Source organism: Struthio camelus, chromosome 2 (genome assembly GCF_040807025.1).
Source record: "Struthio camelus isolate bStrCam1 chromosome 2, bStrCam1.hap1, whole genome shotgun sequence".
NCBI classification, from domain to species: domain Eukaryota; kingdom Metazoa; phylum Chordata; class Aves; order Struthioniformes; family Struthionidae; genus Struthio; species Struthio camelus.
The window spans coordinates 36,692,633-36,711,531 of record NC_090943.1 but is presented as its reverse complement, the minus strand read 5'-3'; the positions used below and the strand labels follow the sequence as shown (position 1 = coordinate 36,711,531).

General features: G+C 38.4%; 1 protein-coding gene across 1 annotated transcript in view; it reads right to left on the bottom strand.

Annotated features, from left to right (window-relative positions):
* DNAH11 (dynein axonemal heavy chain 11) overlaps nucleotides 1-12,518 on the bottom strand; it is a 143,479-nt gene extending 130,961 nt beyond the window's left edge. The window contains 3 exon segments of the mRNA XM_068932635.1: nucleotides 4,186-4,271; nucleotides 4,667-4,841; nucleotides 12,219-12,518. The gene's annotated coding sequence lies outside the window, so the exon portion shown is untranslated.
* Nucleotides 12,519-18,899: the final 6,381 nt, after the last annotated feature.

Here is an 18,899-nt window from a genome sequence, read left to right as displayed (position 1 = left end):
GCAACACTGAGCTCTCTTTTCTTACTGCACAGCCAAAAATACCACAGAGCAGATTTGAGCTCCTGAGAGTCAGCAGAGCTTACATCCACAGAAAGGCAGAGCCCATCTCCTAGTTGTCTACACCTGGGCAAACCCAGTGAGGCTTATGGGAACACAGGTGTCAGGAATGCAGGGAAATGGCAAGGACAGAGCTCAGGGAATCGTTTCGTCTGAAGGGTGAGTGCAAGAGTGAAAAAAAATTATTGGTCATCCAACAGAAAATAAGAGTTTCATTTAAGTTCAGTCTGCAAATAGATTAGAAAAAGTATGCTTTTAACTTACATTATTTGGGGTGATTAAGTCCTGCTTGTGATGGAGACCTTTGGATCAGAATGGTCATCACAGGGCACCCATTAAAACTGCAGCTGGTGTTGGGGTTGCCTCAACCCTCTCTACTACTCTATTAAGTCTCACAGCTAGGGCACACACCTGTGAGAAGGCAGACCTGGGGGTCTGCATTTCAAAAGGCATTTAATCAGTATCTCCCGCTCCCAAAGACGGTGCCCTGCTCCACAAAGCTGTGGGGTAAAAAGGAAGAAAAATAAATTTGGCTGTTATTCTGCCAAAAATGCCAGCTGGAGTGTAAGCAAGCCAGTCAAAGTAGTCTAGCAGCTAGGACACTCTCCTCAAGTTTGATGGCTCTGTTCTCAGTGTTACTTCTCATTTTTGCATGGTGACTGTTTAATATAAATGCATAAACATCCTCAGTGCTGGGAGGAGACCCCCCATGAAGATGGCCCACTGCTTTAGGCAGTAGGCAGCAATGCCAAATTAAGTAACATGACAGGGTACTTCTATTCAAATTTATATTAAAAGCAGATACAGTCCTTCAGAGTAAACTATTTTCCAAACTTACAGTTATTTATAGCTATGAATTATCACCTACATCTTGAAAACAACAACAACAAAAGCTTATATGAAAACTAATAAATATTTTGTGATATCAAATTCTTTGTTATATCAAAAACAAATATGATGGCTGTTAGTGAATATAGTTATAGGAATTACTAACTATTATTGCAAAACAAAATGATGTACCAAATATATTTTAAAGAGCTATTCTATTTTTCAAGCAAAATCAACTACTGATTTATTATTTATGCCAAAACTGCCTTTTATTGAGAAAACAAATGAGTATTTGGTTTAAGAAGAAATCGTAGATACTGGAATAACCGTGCAGTTGTGTTGGAAGCCTGTCATGTTTAGTTCCATTTAGCACTACAAATTTCCAAATTTTACAACCTCTAAGTTCACAGATACTTTTAAATAAATAAAGGTACAAATACCCTTGTGGACAGTGCAATATTACTATGTAACTGTAATTGGAAAGATTGTATGTTCTCTTTCTAAAAACTTCATGGCTTTCCATAGACTCTTTATTCTTTCTGCAGACCTGCTCACTTAAAATTTCCCCTGATTCCACCAAACTTCAGCTTTTCCAGCTTCTGAAATTCCAAAATGTTAATGAAAATTTCCGAGATTGAAGGAATAAAAATTAATGATAAGCTTTTACAAAAAACAGTAGCAATGCTATATTTGAGATACTTTTGCTTCATTTGACTTTTTGTCTTCTGGTTTGACAGAATGCGAAATTAAAATTTATACTGTCTTAAGTATTTAGTATGAAAAAAAGTAGAAGAGCAAAAAGTAATCCCAACAAGGCTTTAACCTTGTTGAGTCGTTCACAGGATTAAAACACAAATGGAAATGAATTATCCCATAGACCATAAAAATTTAATTCCATTTCATCAAATTAAGTTGAAAAAGACCTAGCAAAAAAAGAGCAAGGACTACTAAACACAGACTTTTATGTATAAACACATGATTTATTATCATAGCCCTACACAAAGTTGCTATGAAAATTAAACATAAATCTTACTCAGAAGAGTAAAATTGAACCCACTCTAACCTGTGCCAAATTAATTTCTATGGTCTCTGATTTCATTTGAGCGAAATAATTGTTTTGTGCCCCAGAGGGGTGCACATAACTGGTTCCTAGCGTGCTTAGGAATGTACAGCACCTCTTCTATTCAGGAGCAAAACAGTTACAGGTTCTTCAAGCAGAATACTGGTGAAATCCAGACCCCTAAATTCAATATTATGATCCACAAACACTTACTCAGCTACCACCTCACCCTGAAGGGACCTACTCTCAGAAGATAGGGCTCTCTGACTCTTACGTTCTTTGGGTGCCTCAAGTATTTCTTTAATGGTGACCACAGTATTGCAAAATGTGGCAACCATCTGGCTGTCAAGAATCAAGATTGCCACTAAGAATTAGTTTACATGTAGGGGCCTCATGCAATGACTCCAATGGCCTCAAGCAGCCAGGGCAGCCACCCTTGCAAATTTACTGCCACAAAATATTGCCCTGAAGCATCTGCAACAACTGTGCAGTTTGAGCCACAATGTTTCTGTCTGCTGATGGACAAAAAAAGCCAACACATTTTTGACAAGTCCCTTGCAGTGGTTATTCTGGTAGGCACTTTCAGATGCTGTAGGACTAGATTTTTTACTCTCTCGTAATTTTTTTTTAATGAAGTAGGATGGAGAGGCGCAGTAGCTAGGTAACTGCAGAACTAACCTATGTCATTTCCCAGCTCAAATCCCAGATATGAATGGCCCTCTTCCCTGAAGGGCACTCGAATCAGCAAGTGCAGGCTAGACTCAACAGAAGCATGTCCAGCCTCCTACTACACCCGCTTCCCAAATCAGGAAAGCGTAAGATAAAACAAACACCAAATGAAACAAACAAGAAAACCTACCACACTCCTCCTCAGTTATTAGAAAAAAACAGATGCAAATACCAGGCTCGGGAGAAAGTCCCAGCCACCGACTGCATGTAAAGAGTAATGTTTGATTCAAACAAGCTCCTAAAACACTGGATATATGATATGCTGGATACACCAAGCATATGCTGCATACACCAAGTCTGATCAGAAGAGGTCAAACATTAGCCAGTAATACTCCGACTAGCCTTGTATTGATGTTAGCTTGAAGCTGAGCATTTAACAACACTGCAACAACTTCTTTTCCCAGACTAAAGAAGCCAGTGCTATTTTGCATTTCAGCAGAAGGCACAACAGGCACGATGTGTGTTGCTAGTGTCATTTGATGAACTGTGAAGAATTCAGATTCATATAAGCAGTTAGCTTTGATCTCTGTGCAACGGAGGTGAAGTCTGTTCTTCTAGTACTCCAAACTTTAATAGGTGGAAGTTGTAGAACGATGCCAGCCTCTACAGGTGGCCAGATCCTCATGAACAATGTCCTTCCACTGCCTGGCAGGTACTCCGTGCAACTCTGGCCTCAAATATTCAGAGGAGACCTGACCATTTCTGCATTTTTACCATTGCAGAGCATTTCCTGAGTAAAGGCTCCTGATGAATTACAGAAGTTTTAACCCTTTCTTCTATTCATACATCAATAAAAATGTATTCCAGTATGTTCCAGTGTATGTTTCCAGTGCACAAATACAAATTTACGAAGTTATCTTACTCATCAAGAAATAAAAGTTCTAACAGTAGGTTGGTTTCTCTTTCTTTTTTGGAGGGTTGTCCTTTTTTAAAGGGCTGCAAATATAGGGATACTTTAAGGTTTGTTGTCAAATTCTGACAGCAATATTTACCCATTAGTAAAACGGGCAAGATAATACTTGCAAGTATAAGTTATTTGCAGAGCTAGTATACTGAATGACAAACTGAATGACTTTCTGGAGGAAACTGGCATTTTATTATGTTCCATTGAAGCTCAGCAATAAAGAAATATTTGGCTAATATACTATTTTGTATATAAAACTAACTGCCTTGTTTAATGTCTTTTAGCAACAGAATTTAGCTATCAGATTTAATATAGCTGGAGAGTCAAAAGGGATGCTAAAAAAATGCTCATACTAATAGATTTTGCTACTCCTACATCTCACCTCCACTTTATATGGCAGGAAAAGCATCCCTGTAAACTTTATAAAAACAAATAATGATCCAACTCAGTACACAAAGGAGCTTTATTCAACTTGTGCATGCCCTTGCAGCCCTGATACAAGTCAACATCATGAATTAGTATAATGACATGTCAAGTCAAATTACAGGTTATTCTGTAACACAAACAGACATGGACATAATATAAATCTCGTTCAATCTACACTTACCATCTACTTCCTTGAAAGCGTCCCAAGAAGCAGCATAACAACTGCTTTCTTTGGTTAACCATTTTTTGAACAATAGGACTGTGAAGCTAGAATTTAACAAAGGAAAAAGAAAACTTCATTAAAGACCATGGTCCTCTGTCAAGAGGTTTGAAAGCACTAATCTTTACTTTCAGTACTAATGGTACTAGTCTTTAACTTTGAAAGGAACACAAAGTACAAACTTGCAGAAATTCAGAAGACATGGACGTGAACAACCGAATTTCCCAGAATTCCACATGGCTACACAGTTCTTCATCACTAACTCCATTTTCTTTGGCGGCACAGCAAAAGATCGATTAATTTGGAAATCCACTATAAACTATTTGTAAAAATAAGGCACTGAAAATTCATTTTGGTAGCTCATTTTCTCATGGTGGATAGGGAAGAGGGGACAAAAATATAGTTCTCCTTGATGTTTACAATAGTATCTGAAATCACTTACTTATGTATAAAAGATCGTCTTTTCTTGCCTTCCAGAAGTTCAGTGCGGGGGTCTGGGTGAAGGCCATCCAGAAGAGACTGGGCAGAATTCTTATTCCGTGTCATGAAACTCACGTGACCGCTTCATAATCATCGATTCCACGGCAAGTAGCCCTACCCCAGAATTAGGATCTTTTCTGCAAAACACCGAAAAGTCCTTGAATTTCAAAGCAAGTACAGTACTGTAATAGCAGAGAGCTCTTTTTCTTTCCCTCCTTTACACATGAGCATGAGCAAAGTTGAAGCATGGAATTTAGTTCTGATCAGAGGAAAGGCATATTAGGGCAAATACATACTAAAGAAAGGGCTAAAAGGATTGTTTAAGATATAGATTGTAATTTCAGATGTATTTGCGAATCAAAGCTATAGCCAAAGATCCTCTCTGAGGGTGGGCGGCACATCCTTTAAACAGTTCACTGTGATTATTCCATATGTGAAAGTCTGAGTTCTACTGTTTAATTTGGCAAAAAATAGGTAAGATGGTAATTTGTTATTTGAATGTATTCAGATAGTTAACATAAAAATTGAATACATTTTAGCTTCTATATTTTATTACACTTCATTAGTTCATCTTTCTTTAACGAGTAGCAATGTGGCTTACATGGCAGAGCATTTTAATAATATTAATGGAACATAAAGGTTTATATTCTTTGTTTCCAGACTCTGCTTTCACTCAAAACTTTCATTTAAGCCAGCTCATCTCTTCTTTCTCAGTTTTAGCTCCACGCTTACACTATTCTGTCTGGCACACCTACCACATTGCCACGTCATACAGCAGGGAGCTGATCCTGACCAGAACCACTATTATTTATTATGGGGAAGATTAATAATCTTCACTCTTCCAGCAGTCGATTATCAATCATCTCTGTATAAAGTAATTCCTAATCTTCAAGTTGGTTTGGTTTTTTTGTTTGTGTTTTTTAAATTTAAATAGTTAGTTCTCTGGGACATTACTCAAGAGTTTTTCTACAAATAAACGTGCATTGCAATGATTACTGCCACGCTCCTTTTTATGCCATCTTTTGAGGCAGTATTAATCTCATTGAAAACAATGAGACATCTTATATTAAAGTTAAGTTCACATCAAGTGCTCAAGGCTACAGAGAAATGTGATCTATGAGGAATACATGCAAAAGGAAATAATTAAAAAAAATTATTTTGTTGATCTCTGAAAGCATATTTCATATAGTTCAAATGTCTGGCGACTCTACAAACAGCTTGAAGCTTGCTTTTGAAATAGAGACCCAAAACATTAAGTTCTTGAAAATCATGTTTTCATATGACAGCAATTATGGTTTTTAAAATATACTAATTGCACAGCTCTGTGTCTTCTATCAACATCAATCCGTACTTGAATCTCAGATACTTGAATCTCAGACAAACTGTACTGTAGATGGAAACAATGTGTTTCAGGACAATATTATATTATCAGTCAGCTGAAAGTGAATACTGAGCATCTTGAGAAACTGAACAGAAGTTTATACTACTTTTATATCTCTCCTGCTTCCCTCCTTCCCCTCATAAAACCAGAAACAGACTGGGGGGTTTGTGGAGGGAGGCGGTGATGGTTCTATATCCACTACACCCCGTACTCTTCTAACAGAAGAGGCAAGCCCTGTCAGTAGCCTAAATCCTCCTTTCTATGTTTTAATAGCCACTAATATACAGTCTCTAAAGCTAGTTTATTTGGGGCTACAACCTCATATTGAAAATGATTTTCCAGAAATAGGTATCTGGGATACAGTTGTTGAAGAATGCTTTTCAGCGGTACAAGTGTGACTTGAATATGAATTTTGTAGCAGTCAGTCATATTTAGGCCTTTGTTTCCTTTCACGGGATATATATACATTTTGTAACTTCATTCCACATCGTTTCTTAAAACATCAGTACAGAGTTCTGTTCAGAAAAGCATGTAGGAACTTGAAGTATGTTATTATTTTTCATGACACTTAAAATTAAGCACATGCTTAAAAATGCTTTGCTGAAGCAAGTCCAAGCTATAGACAGATCCATTAAATCTTCACAGCAGTGTCCCAAATGAGCTTCTTTGAGGAAGATCTTCACCAGTATATGAGCTCCAGTCACACCAGGCCCTCATTAAGCTCCAAATAGGTTAATGCCAAATACCAAAATTGATTACAAGTAACCTTTAAATGATAAAATTCAGGGAGATTAATCCCATCCTAGGGGCCCATAGTTTTAAATCCTAGTACAGCTAAAGATATTCTGCTATAACCATACTCTGTCCTATGTACTCCTCTCTGTGTGCAATTTACAAACAAGAAACAGAAAAATAACCAAAATAAACAGGGAGGGAAGCAATAAGGAAAAGAGTGATGCAAGTCTGTTCTTGCCTAAGCAGTTACACACTCCAGGTTTACTTTTAGAATTCAGTTTTGCTCGCTCTGACAGCGAAGCCACAAATAGCTCTTCAGCATACCTGTTGCCTTGCAATTATCACTTGACTGTAACGTGCAAGCAAGCTGGCAAAATAAGGGCTAAAACAGCAGCTAGAATGAGCAGCACAGTGCTGCTGCTTCAGTTTTAAACAGCATCCTTCTCTTCAGATCTAAGAGATTAAGCAAAGCAACAGACAGTTCCTATGGCACATCCAGGCTATGGCTCCTTCCAAGCCTACACCTCCGAGCTCTGCTCGTTGTTTCGTCCCACTTGCAGTGCAGTCTTTGTTCCTCTCCCAAGACTTTTCGAGATCTGAAATTTGGGCCTGCTCCTAGACTCAACCTCTTATCCAAGGAGCAGAAGTCCCCAGCTTTCCTCAGCCAGTATTTCTGCTCTGGAAGGTGCCTTCAGCTCAGCATCTTACAGGCAAGTCACCACAGAAACTTCCTGAAAAGTCTGTCCTGCCATGAAAACTTCAAAGTGAGAGACCTTACATGACACGGGAGATTCTCCAGCGTCAGATGCATTTCAGCCCTTCACAACTTCATCTGCCGGGTTTCTCCGAATGTCTTGCTCATCCAGAGGGCATGCTTTAGAATAGCTGCCTACTCCTTAGAGACTCTTAAGGAAGACATTATATTAACAAGGAGTTCATTTGGCTTTATAAAGGAAGATATGCTTCCCTAACTCAATAAACCCCTTAAACTCCTATAACCCAATAAACCTGCTTTGGTTTTGTTGTACTGTGGTAAGGGAAAGAAGCAAAAAAAAAATCAAATTTTTTGCTGTGTTTTTCTCTTGTTGGGCGTTGTATGCTATGAAATGTTATTGGAGTTCAGAGACTAGATTTAAACACTAGGGTTACAAATCAAACTTCTTGTGTATATACTGAGCAGGCACTAAACTGATGTCAAAAATCTCTAAGCTTGTACTTTCTCTTTTTCAAAAGGTTTTATATTTTTCTATAAGATTATTTTTGCTGAAGCCTTTACATTTATTTATAGCATAGATGACCAACACATGGAGACTGGTAACTATATTATATTGGTAATTATATTATAAAAATTTTAACAGGTGCTACCGCTGGGAAATTTTGGTTTCTCCCTGCAAAAATGTTTTAAGTGAACAGCCACAGTAGCACTACAGACACTGTTTGTGACAACCACATACTAGATGTTTGTTTCCATAACGTCAAACCAAAGGAGAAAATCTCATTCTCATTTTGAATAGAAATACCTAAGCCAGGTAAATGCCTACATTAGCTTTTACAAAATCAGTTTCCTAAATAAACTGATTAAGGAACAAATTGAACTCAGTTGCCAACTTTCTCTTTTCTTTACAGTATTCGTTTCACTCATTCTTTTTCTTTCTTGCTAATCTTTAAAACCTTGACCTTTCCAAACTGCCTGACAACAGATTTCAGATGCACTCAGGTTGCCACACATGAAATCTTTCGCCTTTGAAGTCGATGAGAGCCTTGTCAACGGCTTCAATCAGAATAAGATTTCTTCCCTTGTCTTCCCTCCACGGCAGGAGAGATCAGTGAGGGCAGTGCAATTCTACCACTGCTTCTATTCATAGCCGTTGTCTCTCAAGACCAGGAGGGGACCATTACTTCCTCTCAAACTGCTGAGATAATGACAAGCCTGAAATATCCATTCTACCAACAAAGTACTAAAAAATAAAAAAACTGTCATCTTCTTATTTTGGATCATTACCATCAGTATTTATATGCATTTTCTGTAAGACTGTATCTTAATCCATACATTTATTTCTCTTGAGATAAACTTTCTATAGAAAACTAGGAGTAACAAATAAAACTCTTCTGTGTAGCCTATTTGCCTGTCCTGGTCTTAGCTCAGGTTTCCTGTAGCCCAACTATGCACACTAACCACAACATTCTGGTCTCCTCCTCAACCCAGAATTTGATCCTGGATCTTTAACTAGAGTATTTCATTCTTTAAAAGCTTTTATTTTTACGAGTTAACATTTTTCAAAGTTTTGTCCAAAAAAAAAAAAAAACCTAGCTAACTGCAGTCAGGATCACATGCAACACTTGTACATCCTGGCGTAAAAAGTGTTGTGCTGCTCTCACCAGGTTCCTTTCTGTACAAAGCCTGAATCCACTCTGTTTAAAAACAGAGCTTCAAATGCAATTTAAGAAGATATTCTTTACTGCAAAAGTAAAAGTCTGATCTGGGTTACAGTCTCCTGAATTACATTTTTTCCCCCCTAAAAATATTCAGGTAAGACTCAGCTACTCTTCAAAATTAAGTATTTTTTTCTGTTATTTCCAGAACTTTTACAGAACAACAACAAAAAACCCCAACCTTTCCTATCCAACTCTAATCCTGAATGTCCACTAGCAGATATTTTTAATAAAGCAAGAGGTTTTTGTGCAATTTTTACAAGGAACATATACTAAAGGGCACGGCACATATACAAACTGAATTTCTTATGATTTATTCTGTTAAAAATTTTCATGCAAGTACTTTTTTTAGTAGCTTATAACTCTCGTAAGACAGAAATTTAGATACTGTATACATAAATCTCTTATTTACATTTCAGAGGCAGCATACTTTTTAATCCAGTAGCCCTGAACTTCAGAAATGCCGTGAGGGAAAACTGGCAGAAAATTATTTTAAATGTTCTCCCTTCTCTATCACTCACTCCCTTCTCATGAGTTTACCTCTTTTATCAGCTGTTAAAGCCCTTACTCATGTGGCTATTCACTTCATTTTTACATCATACAGTCAGCAGACAGCTGATCTGTGATAACTGCATATGCGCCTAACTGCCCATGTGGTAGCTCCCCTATTTCAGGGCTCCTGAACAAGGTGGTTAGTCATTATTGCCCACAAGGGAAGTGACTCATCATTCACCTTCACAATGACATGAACTGGAGACGAGGTACAGCACCTATCATTGCATCTGCGTTGGCTCTAGCGACCCGGTTACAAGAAAGAATATATACTTCACGCTGTAAACAACTCAAATGACAACAATCATATCCATTATATGAAGAGCAACAAGAGTGACATGCAACGCAAAAATCAAGCCCCCGGGCAGCAACCCTTCTCTGATGAAGAAATAGAGAATGGAGTAGCTACATTTTTACTGAGATACTTTTTAATTTCATAAAAGTTGCTTTTCATTGGTTTTCTCCATCATGCCATTAAAATTTGATCCTTATCTTTGTTTTATTACGAACATTTAGCCATAAATACCTCTTCTATGAAAGCAACTGTATGATCAAGCTGTGTTTGGGGAGCCATCTCAAACCAGAGGCCTTTTTGGTAGTTCTCTGTCCCAAGGCATTCTGTGGTTTTCTTTATAACACAGCTTTGTGCATCGGCTCATGTGACATCTGAAGCTAGTAAAATACAGGTTTACTTCAACAATATCACTGTTGCACTACAAAGCAGACAATAAACAAGATGAGAAGAGCCTCAACTAACTCCTAGAGCTTTCCAGCAACTGATGATCATGAAATCAAGATCCCAGTAAGTTTCGCTGGGAATGAGTGGTAAAAGCAAGATACAGATATGCAAATATGCAAGTCACAATCCCAAAGAACATTTTCTCAGAACCTACTTACACCACATGCATATACATATGCACCACATGAGCATATGTATATGCCTAAACCTTGGTCATCCTCGTAAATCTGCCTTTCAGTTTGTCTATGCAGTGACTATTTCCAAGCCTCTGGGCCTGGGAACATGACCATGCAAAACGTTTTGAAAACTATCCCTGGACCCTCCGTACTACCTTTCACGGGTGTCACTTTAATGCACGTAATTGCATTTAGTCATTTAGACTCTCTCTGCTCTGCCTGAAAGACATAAATCTCACCCCTCACTCCTGATGCAGGTATAGCCTGTTTTGTAGCCAACAGGTACAAAAATCAGGGCCACACTTCCAGGTAACAGCGAGGCTGCATCTTGGGACATAACACAACTGCCACATATTCTCTGTAAATTTTCAGCTGTGATATAGGACCAAGCTCTATTCAGCACTATACATACACAGAACTCCTTCTTAAGTTAGTGGGAGCTGAATGAATGCTTCCGACAAAATAATCTCACCCTAAGGCTACGTGTTCACATTCAAAAATAAACTAAGTCTTCAAAATCTTGTTTGCCAGGACTCTGTACTTCATGACTTGACAGCTGTACACATCACTATGAATTCCACAACTTGCTCAGATATGCAGAATCAGAGTTTTCATTGAAGCAAAATATTTGTAACCTGTCTGGAAAACAAAAAAAAGTTAAAAACATAACCAAGTACACATTAAACCGTATGCTAGGATCATGCTTATAAGAGATCAGTTCACTCTGCAACACCAATGAGTGCATATAATATTAAGTGACCCTTGTGGTTAGGTTGCAGCCCATGAACGCTATTAGGCAGTGAACTATGAGGGACCGAGACAGCTCCTTTGCAGAGGAGTACTCCCTCCATAGCTGGGTGACTGGGGGGGGGGGGGGGGAGACAGCAAGTGCCCTGGCCAGAGCACACAGCACAACTGCAGCCATGGGAGAGGGAGAAGAAGGGGTGCTGCTACGCTATGCACAACTATAGAGCTCCCACAGGTTTTCCAGACTCTAACTACACTGACAAAAACAACTCATTTGCCACAAACTGTTTTAACAAGGGCCAAGTTAAACACGGTTGTCATATTTCTAGTTCTCAACAACAAAAGCACAGAGCAAGCACAGTGAAGATGAAATCAGTGATTTTTGTCAAAAGTAAATAGCAGGCACTGCCTTCAAAATGCATACATTCAAGGGAGGAAGAGGACAAAGGAGAAAAAGGAAGAGAAAAGAGGATTTTGCCACTATGAAGTATTTCTACCTGTGAAATACAGTATTGGTACCACCAACTATACTATTCTTTAAATGTATTCAGCTGATTTAACAGGATATACAGATGATACCAGAAAGTGACCTGAGGAATAGTTATATGAATAGTTGCCCCCCACCCCACTTGCTGGTCAAACTAACATGTTTTTTCCTTAGTCAGCCTGAAGTTTTGTCCGCCCTCTCCCCCCCAAGCAAGAACTTTTTTTTTCGGCCCGAGACTGAATTCCATCGACCCACGACACTCACCGTGCTCCCCGCCGGCCGCTACGCTTTTCGGAGCCCGAAAATAACGCAACCCTCGGAAGCGAAAACGGAAAAACGGAGTAATTTTCTCGCACTACTCACACCGGTGGGAGTCAAAAAAAAAAAAAAAAAAGTAATAATCCTGTGTGTTGGGGTGGGGGAAACCACATGCACCCACAGCCCCCCGAGGTGCGGCAGAGGCGCTGCGGGGCCGCCCCCGCGGGGCGCCGCTGCCCGCCCCGCTTTATCCCCGCCGCGCCCCCACCCCCGCAGGGAGCATTTCTTCGCGAAACTGGAGGTCACGCCGGGGAGCGGCTGCCCGTGGCACCGCCGCACGCACGCAGCCGCTTTCTCAGATTAAACTGGCTGCGTCATAAATCAAGATTTCCCCTTGCAGTGTGAAATATCCCCGGGCTTGCTTTTGTGCAGAAAGGAAGGGAAAATCCGCTCGCTAGAGTTCGCCTTCGCGACCTCGCAACGAGACCTGCCTAAGCGTATCTGATTAAGCACTAACAACATACAGATCTTTGCAGGATATGTGCTTTTGCTCTCCTGAAAGCAAAAATCTGTAGATGTTTGCGAAAGACATCCATTATGTCAGCTGCAAAGAAAGTGAGTTTTATTTGGTGTATCACGGATTCCTCTTGGAGTTTTTTCTTCAGTTTGGCACTGAGGGGCTGCTCATACCTCACTGTCCCTTTATGGTGGCCCACCAGCTGTAGAGCATCTCCGCAGGTGGCTACTCATCACAGAAAACGATGATTTCCCCCTTATGACTAATGCAACAATATCTTTATAAAATATGTGCATGTTCCTGGCATGGACAGCTAGAAGACCTCCGTGATCATGGAAGACTTTGCAAAAAAGCAGATTTCATCTAGGGAAAATAAATGTCAACTATGACTTGAGCTCTACTAACCCTAGAAATCAGAACCTGTAAGTGGGCAAAGATAGGATTGCACAGAGCCACATTTCAAGCACTCCTGAAAGTTGAGCACAAACAGTGAGGTAATGTCTAATGACAGCAATCCACTGCCTGCCAGGGCACTGCCCGACAGACCTTTAGAGCTGGCCAGCCTTCTCACTTGGTAGACAAAACTGTAATGCTACTTGGTGAATTTTTCTCTTGTTATTCCGCCAGCTCAGGGGACATTACAGTTCTTCCCACAGTTTCTTTTCTGTGAGCACCTTTGTTCTTACATTCTTAGAAAAAGGGATTATTTCCCCCTCTGCAGGGGCCAGACGACGTTCAGCGCTGTTGCTAGGGCCTGGAGTCAGGCTCTGTCTGCAGTGCCATCCCTCTGCTTTTCATGCTTCATTTGGTCGACATTTAGCACCTAACCAGCTTCTAGAGCACAAGTCTGCACTTTCCACCTTTCTTAAGGAAACAGCAAGATAACTCTCTTCTTTCTACTTCTTTGGCTCTTGGAGCCATCAGCCTGTACAATGTAACTCCTCCTTGCCAGGCTTGATCTATTTCTTTCTGGTATCACAGAGCAGCAGAGAAAGTAGCTGTCTTGGTGTCCAGGCTGTTCAGAAACCTTTTGCTCTCTGAGGAGCAAGTCTTCCCTGAGGACCAACGTGTCTCTCAGGTCACATGCAGCCTGCAAAATTTTAACAAACACTAGTGAAAAAGCCTTATCTACCTTCCTTTTGCAGGCAAGTAATTTCCCCATGTCCTTGGAGGAAAATCTAATAATTTGAGCAAGTGCAATATTTTTTAAGTAAAATAAAATAGTTCTACTATTAAACAAGGGATAAAAAACCCAAAGATTAATGCTAAATAACTTCCTGACTTCTTCTGTAACCTTGATGACTGACAAAAATTGTCCTCAAGTTGTATTTGCCTTATCCTTCACTAGTAATCCTTTTGTTTCTTTAACTCTTCTTGTCTAAAATAGTTCAGCAAAGCAGAAGGTCTTCTAGCTGTACAAATCAGCAAGAGTTTGGTTGAAAGCCTCAACCTGAGTTTTACAGTTAGCTATTGCAGCTGTAGCATGATGAATTTAGATACATTTAATGAGATATGTGGTGTGGATATTTTAATCTATCATTTGGCCAATCAAATAGCAGAATAATCTAAAATCATAATCTTAAGTCTTGAGGGACACAAGGTAAGAGTTGACTAGATGTACGTGATCAGATATCGATCCTTTTCGGTGAAGTATTTGAATAGAAGCTTTTGTTCTTTGAAATGAAAACTGGCACCTTCCAAGAAAAAAAAAGTCATTTTCTAATCTTTATGATAAATTCTTATTTGTACAATCTCTGTGGAAAGCTTTGGATAGTTAGGCTTCAACTGAAAGCTTACACAGGCATTTAACAAGGCATTCATACAGATCACAGTGAAAGCTTTTTATAGATCTTAAAGTAATATCTGAATTTCCATTTCTTCAGAACCACAAAAAGACAATCCCAAATAATTCCTTCTCTGTTTCTGTGACACATCTAAATCTGCTATCATTTTTCCCATAAATTTCACTTTTCATTTTCTTCAGTATATCATTGCTGTTCAACAGGCAAGGTTGATTGAAATAAATATTTGCTTCAGCCAAGGATAATGAATTTTCTTCTGCAGACCACATGCAGAACTTGAAAGAATGCAAAAGATCAAGTCGAGACAGGATTATATTTAGCGTTTTTGTAGGCAGCTGTTTGTTCATATAGCTGTTTGTTCATATAGCTGTTTGTTCATATAGCTGTTTGTTCATATAGCTGTTTGTTCATATAGCTGTTTGTTCATATAGCTGTTTGTTCATATAGCTGTTTGTTCATATAGCTGTTTGTTCATATAGCTGTTTGTTCATATAGCTGTTTGTTCATATAGCTGTTTGTTCATATAGCTGTTTGTTCATATAGCTGTTTGTTCATATAGCTGTTTGTTCATATAGCTGTTTGTTCATATAGCTGTTTGTTCATATAGCTGTTTGTTCATATAGCTGTTTGTTATGTACTCTATTGCTCTCCAGAGCAGTTGTCTCATGAATGCTACTGGGTAATTGGCTACCGTTAACTAATTAAATAACAATCTAATTTGTACTAGAGTTCTTAAAAGACTAAGAACTTCTGTTCTAACAGCATAGAAATAGACTGATGCTAAAAGAAAGAGAAGATAGAGGCTATTAAATAATCATAAATAAAGGAAGAAAAAAGGTGCAGTCACTCATTATTCCTGGCTAACTAGCAATAACATATTAGTAATCAGAGTGGTTTCTAGCTGATCCACAATAAAAAGACAAGGCTACCCAAAGGTTTCAATATTAGTTTCAGAAAAGGCCTTTTCACATATTTAATTCAATACAGGGGAAATTTAAAAATATTAATGTAGACGTGTGAATTGTGTGTAATGTGAAAGCCGTACTGACTGTAATAGCTGAATTACATCATTTGAACTTTTTTGGTAGGTTGATGCTGGAAGACAGTGAAATCGGTTCTGCCCATATTTAAGAGGAAGAGCTTAAATGTACTGTTATTTCATGTTGCAATCTCTTACCATTGAAGCCTGAGTATTTTTATTCCTTCAAGGTTACCGCCTTGCCTTCTGAGTAGTTTCATGCTGCTATAAAAGAGGGGGAGAAAAAAGCTGAGGGAAATTGAATTTTTTTTCTATGTAAGTGGAAAAATCTTTCTATTTGATGACAGCCTGTAAAAACTGATTGCCTGCCCTAATGTAAACAGATAGTAACAGATCCAGGATGACTGACATTTACTACGTCCATGTGCACTCCCAGGGGACTAATTTTAACTTAATCCTCTGTGCCTGCAAATCCAGCAGTTTAGGGATGCATTTAGAAAAAAAAATGCTAATTGAAACAAGGTTTTCCACTTTTTAGAATATTTTTCGTACTAAGACTTCTGCTGCTAGTCAAGATAGGAAGAAACTACCCGCAGCATGCATGTGACCAGCTTTGTTTCAAAATTCAGAGGCAGAAAAAATGTCTATCTGCAAAGGAATGGTCCCACCAATTCTCCATCTCCATATAGCTCAGAAATAGGAGCTACTACATTTCCTGCTCTCCTATCATCATTTTAGATCTGCTTCAGGTTTGTCCTGTTATTTTCTTTAGTTTTCTGCTTTATAATGTGCTCTTATATTACCCTTTTTTTGCAATTTATCTTACCATCCATCTCATTCCATTGTCAGTTCTTGCTTCCTTCAATTCCTCTTTTTTTATTTTTTATTTTTTCCCTTTGCCAGCTTATATTTAAAGACCTTTAGAGTTAACTGGAAGCGGTAGTAAACTTTAATGGGAGCTGCCAATAAAAAACTAAGGCTTTGGGGGGAAAAAAACACACCAGTCAGAATCCTGTTTTTGCTTTATCTACCTTTTTTTTTCTTTAATTGACTATTACTGCTACCCTTGGTTATGCAACTTTCATGTTGGGAAAGGACAAAAGAAGGTGATGAAAGTCTGGCACTCCTAAGAGGGCAGAGTTAAAATTATAACTCTGATAAAAGTAAAATATGTGCCTGGAAAAAGTTACTTCACTTGGATTGCTTTTTGTTTCCTTGGTTTTGTTCCATTTATCTGTGTAATTTTATGTATTAATTTCCTAGGTTGTTAAAACTGTAAATAGAGAAAGTGTACTTGTAAGACAGGAGTAGAAATGATGACTGACTAAAAGGACTTAGAAAGACGATAGGATGTTTTGCACTCGTTAATGGACAAACAGAAAACTCTCTCAAATAGTTCCTGAAAGAGGCATACGCATCACTTATCAATTCTATTTACATAGAATCCACCAATGCACAATTTTTCAGTCCACTGCATCTTGTTACACGCAATGCATCAATTAGCAATAGTTTAAGTTGGTAAATTCAGCTGTGAAAGTTATCAAAGCTGAAGTTATCCACATCATAAATTCAACTATATTTATTAAAAATCTGAACATGTCTCAGTCTACCGAGAGCTTGCTTCTCTCCTAAATCTTGATTTTAGGTGTTTTAAAGAACTTCCAAAATTTTCACAAGTGTGTCAACACCAAAAGGTCAGCCAACTTTGAATTTTTTTCATGGAATCTGTCCTAAGACTTCTCTTTAAAATGTGCAAAAGTGACCCAAAGCTATGCATGGAACTTAAAACAGCTTAAAAATTAACACTGAGCAGAATTTCACATCAGTGGGACAAACATTTTGGAGACCTTCCCTTCCCTCCCCCCACCAATTTATGCTCCATTTTAAACTGTACCCTTGACTATGCTTCCATAATACATGGGGATGGAACAGAAACCTCATTCGAATCAGAAGTACTTTCCAAGAAGAGTTCTCTGGTATAGGCATATTTGAGAAGGACTGCTTCTTTTGGCCACTCTTCATATGCTTGCAATGGCTTTAGCAAAAAGCCATAGATTATCAAGATATAAAGGTAGAGCATGAAAAATTGAGAATGCAGTAAGCAAGGTCTTTGTGTAATTTCCCTGTTTTTGAGAAAGATCTCTTCCAAGTTCAATGCAAACTGACCTCCTCCTCTGACTGGAACATTTTGGTAGGTTTTAATGACCTTCTAAAATCCCATATGGCAAGTAGTCTGTGATGTGTTTTTTTTTTTTTTTTTTTTTTTAAACTATGAAACATACCTAAAAGTATATTATGGAAGCCTAGGCTGGGATACAAAATAGGGGACAGATGCAAGAGAGAAAGCGAAAAATTCTGGAAATGCTGTACAACTTATTGCTGGTAGAGACAAAAAAACCTCTGCATATTTATAGTCTCCAAAAGACTCCATTTTGGAACAAAAAGAATTTCTTCCTAGGGGAGACTCTAAAGGTAGACATGATCTTTGTACTTTTTTTTTTTTAATGCAAGTCATGTGTTAAACATCATTATTGGAAGAAACAATTAATGATGGTTCAAGGCTAGACATGTTCAAGACGTGAATGTGTAACTGATAGGCAAAGCCTGGAGCCTATAAATTATGAACCTTAAACTGAACATTGCTTTCAACGAAATGCCTATGTTCTTTGACTAGGACAGTTTAGGAGTAGGCATTTTTTGATCCTGATTTAAAAATAAATAAATAAATACACAAAAGTAGAACCTGAGAGAAAAATACCTCATCTAGAACGATTTGAAGAAAACATTTCACTTGAACAATTCCCAAGTATTAGAGCCTGTTAAAATCCTTTAGAAGTAAGCTATAAACCTTACATTTGAAGCACTTCTGAAGAACAAGAAATCCCATGTCAAAATTAAGAGCTTTCCAACATTTCTGTTAATGGTAAATCATTTCCATTATGGAATGTGCACATGGAGCCACATCCCTCAAGTCATAGTGGTTAAGTATCTAGCTTAGCTGAAGAAAGTGCCTTTAGGCACATTCATATCAAGTGATTACATCACCAATCTAGCTGTTGGTAATGACTTCTGGCAATTATTATAGTGAAGCAGTTCTGCTATAAAATGTATCCCGCTCTCCTCTCCCTCAGAAAGTTATTCTAAAAAGCAAGGAGAGCATACGCTAGCTGTAGATCCCCGTGGTAGTTCCATCTACATTGACAAATCTCAGGATATTGGGAAATGATGCAAATAGCTTTGGGGAAAGGAAAAGAAGTGAAACAGCGACAGGGAAAGCCTAAGGAAAGTGAAGGTGACAGCAAGAAGCTGAATATGAATTGAAAATAAATATGAATTTTCTATATAGAAAAGAACTAGTATTTGCTATCTATTTTGACATAAAATCAAGC